General features: G+C 43.5%; 1 pseudogene; it reads right to left on the reverse strand.

Annotated features, from left to right (window-relative positions):
- Nucleotides 1–5,024: 5,024 nt before the first annotated feature.
- Nucleotides 5,025–5,665, reverse strand: LOC115168174 (protein FAM57B pseudogene; annotated as a pseudogene).
- Nucleotides 5,666–6,093: the final 428 nt, after the last annotated feature.

Genomic DNA, 6,093 nt, shown 5'->3' on the forward strand with positions numbered 1-6,093 from the left:
TTATAGTGAACAAAAATATAAACGCAACATGCTATCGTTTCAACAATTTTACTGATTTACAGTTCATATAAGGAAATCAGTCAATTTAAATAAATACATTAGGCCCTAATCTATGGATTTCACATGACTGGGCAGGGGTGCAGCCATGTGTGCCAGGCCCAGCCAATCAGCATGAGTTTTTCCCCACAAAAGGGCTTTATTACAGACAGAAATATGCCTGAGTTTCATCAGATGTCCGGGTAGCTGGTCTCAGACGATACTGCAGGGGAAGAAGCCTGATGTGGAGGTCCTGGGCTGGTGTGGTTACACGTGGTCTGCGATTGTGAGGCTGTTTGGACGTACTGCCAAATTCTCTAAAACGACATTGAAGATGGCTTATGGTAGAGAAATGAACATTCAATGCTCTGGCAACAGCTGTGGTGGACATTCCTGCAGTCAGCATGCCACTTGTGTGCTCCCTCAAAACGCTCCCTCAAAACTTGAATCATCTGTGGCATTGTGTTGTGTGACAAAACAGCACATTTTAGAGTGGCCTTTTATTGTTCCCAGCATAAGGTGCACCTGTGTAATGATCATGCTGTTTAAACAGCTTCTTGATATGCCACACCTGTCAGCTGGATGGATTATCTTGGCAAAAGAGAAATGCTCACTCGCAGGGATGTAAACAAAATAAATAATATTTTTGTGTGTATAGAACATTTCTGGGATCTTTTATTTCAGCTCATGAAATATGGAAGGGACCAACACCTTACATGGTGCGTTTATAGTTTTGTTCAGTGTATATATAATATGTCTCTGGGTGCAACATAAGACCAAACAATGACAAAGGTTTGAGTGAGAGGTCTAACTGGTGTCTCCGAGTGGCCACACACCTCTCCAAAGTGTGCTCAGTCATTTTAATGCACTTTTATGACTCTCCTAGCTGTTATTTTGAGGAAATGGAGCAAGCACGCTTGTTGTTTTTTTTTGTTTTGAACACAGCCCTGCATCCCCAACATCACAAAATTACTGTTGTTGTTTACACAATCAAATCAAATGTTTTTTTGTCACATGCGCCGAATACAACAGGTAGACCTTACAGTGAAATGCTTACTTACAAGCCCTTAACCAACAATGCAGTTTTAAGAAAAATGAGAGTTAAGAAAAAATATTTACTAAATTAACTAAAGTAAGAAATAAAAGAGCAACAATAAAATAACAATAATGAGGCTATACACAGGGGTTACCGGTACCAAGTTAATATGCGGGGGTACAGGTTAGTCGAGGTAATATGTACATGTAGGTGGGGGTAAAGTGACTATGCATAGATAATAGATAATAAACAGTGAGAAGCAGCATCGTAAAAAAAAGGAGGGGGTCAATGCAAATAGTCTAGGTAGCCATTTGATTATCTGTTCAGCAGTCTTATGGCTTGGGGGTAGAAGCTGTTCAGAAGCATTTTTAGACCTAGACTTGGGTGGCTGGAGTCTTTGGCAATTTTTAGGGCCTTCCTCTGACACCGCCTGGTATAGAGGTCCTGGATGGCAGGAAGCTTGGCCCCAGTGATGTACTGGGCAGCACACACTACCCTCTGTAGCACCTTGTGGTCGGAGACCGAGCAGTTGCCATACCAGGCGGTGATGCAACCAGTCAGGATGCTCTTGACAGTGCAGCTGTAGAACTTTTTGATGATCTGAGGACCCATGCCAGATATTTTCAGTCTCTTAAGGGGCGAATAGGCGTTGTCGTGCCCTCTTCATGACTGTCTTGGTGTGTTTGGACCATAAATATAATGGACCAATCCAAAACTGGTCCACTATAAATCGCAATCTGTGTCAGGTGGGAATCATTTGAAAGTGTATTCTATTGCCAGCATGACTATCTAAGTTATAAAATATGGTCTTAGGCTTTCACAAGGCACATCAGAGAAACCAAAGGTCATTTTGATGCGCATAGGATGGAGTCATGGATGGAGTCAGTTCTGTGGCTAATTTCCTTCACAATATGGCAAACAGGATCATTCTGTTCAGGACAACCCTTGTAACTGTACATTAAACATAGCGATCATAGTCGTCGAAACTGTAAATTACATGAGTTTTATAATATGGAAATGTGAAGTTCCTATTTTGACTCACGGGTTTGTGGTTTTCTTGTATGGCATCAGAGGTATTTATTATAATCCTCAATGTCTCATCTTTCAGAACACATCGAGTCCTCTTGATTTACAGCGTGTCCCTCACTCGGACAAGAAAAGATTAGCAAAAGTAGGCTTTGCCAACATTTGAGATCTCACATTGTTGTGGTAGTGTAGCTTCTGGCCTGTGTGCGCGTGCGCGTGTGCATGGTGCATATTCGCATGAATAAGTGAGGAAAAAGTCTTCGGAGAGGGTGTGTGCCTGTATTTGGCTACCATCACCATCTCAGCTCTGGTCATGTTTTTTTTAACTTTTTGACGACTCAGCCCTCTTAGATCACTGCTCATGCCCTGTGGAACCGTTAAGAACTCAGTTGAACTCCAACCCAAGACATGAATGGTTCTTTGTTAGTCCGAGTGGTCCCCCACACTTCATCTATTACGCATACAAGCCGTCTGTCACCAATAAATCAATGACTTAACAAGAGGACACAAAGTCTACATGGACTTCATTAAGGATATTTAAAAAAAAAAAAACATTTAATTGTCCGTAACGGTATACCACACATCAGACTGGTTCATATTCTAGCTGAAAATGGCCCACAAGCTGATTAGGAATGTACTTTTTATGTTTGTTTAGTTCGTAAACTCCTTTAGTATGCTTGCTTAGTAGGGGATTATACAAACATGATATTGATACATTTAACATTTCCTAGAATGCGGAACTAAGGCACAACAATTGCTCAATAGAAAAGTACTGTACTTTAATGAAATAAAGGTTAAAAACATGTTCTGGTCCGAAAACGCGTCAGCATGAAACGTAATTTGGTATCCTGAACCTTTTTCATATTCACTTCTGTCGTGTCCAGGGACTGCGTACCCATTCTGGGGTTTATTAAATCTTCAAATTCCTGGTTTTAGCTCCTAATGCACAGCCCCATGTCGCAAGGTTCTGTACACAAGTCTTGGAAGCTGAAAATGTCTCAGTTCTTCCATGGCCTGCATACTCACCAGACATGTCACCCATTGAGCATGTTTGGGATGCTCTGGCAACGTGTAAGACAGTGTTTTCCAGTTCCCGCCAATATCCAGGGACAACATTCCACAGGCCACAATCAACAACCTGATCAACTCTATACGAAGGAGATATGTCACGCTGCATGAGGCAAATGGTAGTTACACCAGATACTGACTGGTTTTCTGATCCACACTCCTACCTTCTTTTTTTAAGGTATACTACATGCCTAAAAGTATGTGGGCACCTGCTCGTCGAACATCTCATTCCAAAATCATGGGCATTAATATGGAGTTGGTCCCCCTTTTGCTACTATAACAGCCTCCATTCTTCCACTAGATGTTGGAACATTGCTGCGGGGACTTGCTTCCATTCAGTCACAAGAGCATTAGTGAGGTCGGCCACTGATGTTGGGCGATTAGACCTGGCTCGCAGTTGACGTTCCAATTCATCCCAAAGTTGTTTGATGGGGTTGAGGTCAGCGCTCTGTGCAGGTCAGTGAAGTTCTTCCACACCAATCTCGAGAAACCATTTTTTGTATAGACCTCCCTTTGTGCACGGGTGTATTGTCATGCTGAAAGAGCAAAGGGCCTTCCCCAAACTGTTGCCACAAAGTTAGAAGCACAAAATTGTCTAAAATGTCATTTTATGCTGTAGTGTTACGATTTCCCTTCACTGGAATTAAGAGGTTTAGCCCGAACCATGAAAAACAGCCCCAGACCATTCGGGCAGGTAGCTTTCTCCTGGAATCTGCCAAACCCAGATTCATCCATTGGACTGCCAGATGGTGAAGCGTGATTCATCACTCCAGAGAACACGTTTCCACTGGCGGCGAGCTTACACCATTCCAGCCGACGCTTGACATTGCGCATAGTGATCTTAGGCTTGTGTGCGGCTGCTCGGCCATGGAAACACATTTCATGAAGATCCCGATGAACAATTATTGTTCTGACGTTGCTTCCGGAGGCAGTTTGGAACTCGGTAGTGGGTGTTGCATCCGATGACAGACAATTTTTACGCGCTGTGCGCTTCAGCACTCGGCGGTCACGTTCTGTGAGCTTGTGTGGCCTACCACTTCGCGACTGAGCCGTTGTTGCTCATAGACGTTTACATTTCACAATAACAGCACAAAAACAGAAATTGAACTGACTTGTTGGAAAGGTGGCATCCTATGATGGTGCCACATTGAAAGTCCATCAGCTCTTCAGTAAGGCCATTCTACTGCCAATATTTGTCTATGGAGATTGCATGGCTGTGTGCACGGTTTTATACACCTGTCAGCAAGACTCCAGCCACCCTAGTCATGGACTGTTCTCTCTGCTACCACAAGGGCAAGTGGTACCGGAGCGCCTAGTCTAGGTCCAAAAGGCTTCTAAACAGCTTCTACCCCCAAGCCATAAGACTACTGAAGACAGCTAATCAAATGCCCCCCCCCCCCCCCCCCCAACCTGTACCCCCGCACATTGACTCGGTCCCGGTATCGTCTGTATATAGCCTCGTTATTGTTATGTAAATGTCTTGTGTTACTTTTTAAAACTTTAGTTTATTTATTAAATATTTATTAACTCTATTTCTTGAACTGCATTGTTGGTTAAGCGCTCGTAAGTAAGCATTTCACAGTAAGGTCTACACCTGTTGTATTCAGCGATGTGACAAATAACATTTGATTTGATTTGAAGCGGTGTCCACATACGTTTGTATGTATAGTGTATCTGTGACGAAAAGATGCATGTCTGTATTCCCAGTCGTGAAATCCATAGATTAGGGCCTAATGAATTTATTTCAATTGACTCATTTCCTTATATGTACTGTAACTCAGTAAAATCTTAGAAATTGTTGCATGTGTTTATATTTTTGTTCAGTGTAGTTGACTAAAATGGCCTAAAATGTTTTCATCATTTTAGACTAAGTAATTATTCAAATGACAAAAATGACAAAAAGTCATTTTTTGTGCCAAAAAAAGTGCCAAAATTAACACTGCAGCATTGTAGCCCCATTCACTTTGTCCAGGGGAGTGTGTTGCTGTTTGTAGTGGTTGAGGATCTTTCCCAGACAGAGCGACGGTGTGCTGAGTTCAGCCCGTAACATGACGCCCTGAAAGTAATCCCCCTTGCCCTGTCGCCAGAACACAGAGATGGGGAAGCACACAGTGACCATGACTACGTGCTGGAGCACAATGAGGAACTTGCGTCGCAGGTCAGGCGTTTGGCACAGCTGTCTGCTTGGTGATCTATGACCCGTAGCTTGTACCAGTAGAATATGACCATAGCATAGATTTCATACACAAAGTAGGGCATGGCAAAGAGGATGTAGGTGCTGGTCAGCCAATACTGATCCTTGATGATGTCTTCACAGGAGGAGGCAGTGATGTAACCAGTTGAGGAGGCCATTATCGCCTGAACGGAGGACACCAACCCAGTTGACACTGACCGCATCCCCTTCGCTCCTCCTTAGTGCAGGGATGAACGTGAGGCATTTCTTGGAGAACATGAACAGGCCTGGGAAGAAGACCCGGCAGCCAGGGTGGTCAGGTCGGGTCAGCGCCTATTGAAACTCATGTCCTGGAGAAAGCAATTAGCAAAGTCCCAGCAGTGCCTGCTTGGATGATGTATGTTATTTTTGTCTCTCTCTCTGTCTCTTCACTTCCAAAGGTGACCTAGTATCTATGTGTTAACTATCTAAGTGTTGACAGAATGGGCAGTGCCATTGTTTGTCCTCTATAGTTTACGACAGCCCTCTTTTGACCTGCCTCTGCTTCACCGCTGACTTTATGATAGGCGGGAGCAAATTGTTAGGTTCTGCACTAGAGTCCATCTCTGAAGTTGAAGAGACACAGATGCTACTCTCCTCAGTGGCCTGTATTTGCATGTTTGTGCATGCTTGCTGACTGCTAGCACCTGACTCCTTTGTGTCGGCTGTTTTCAATGTTTGCTGAGAACTTTTGGGGTTAGCATTGCATTCAGAT

This window comes from Salmo trutta, chromosome 30, assembly GCF_901001165.1.
Source record: "Salmo trutta chromosome 30, fSalTru1.1, whole genome shotgun sequence".
NCBI classification, from domain to species: Eukaryota; Metazoa; Chordata; class Actinopteri; order Salmoniformes; family Salmonidae; genus Salmo; species Salmo trutta.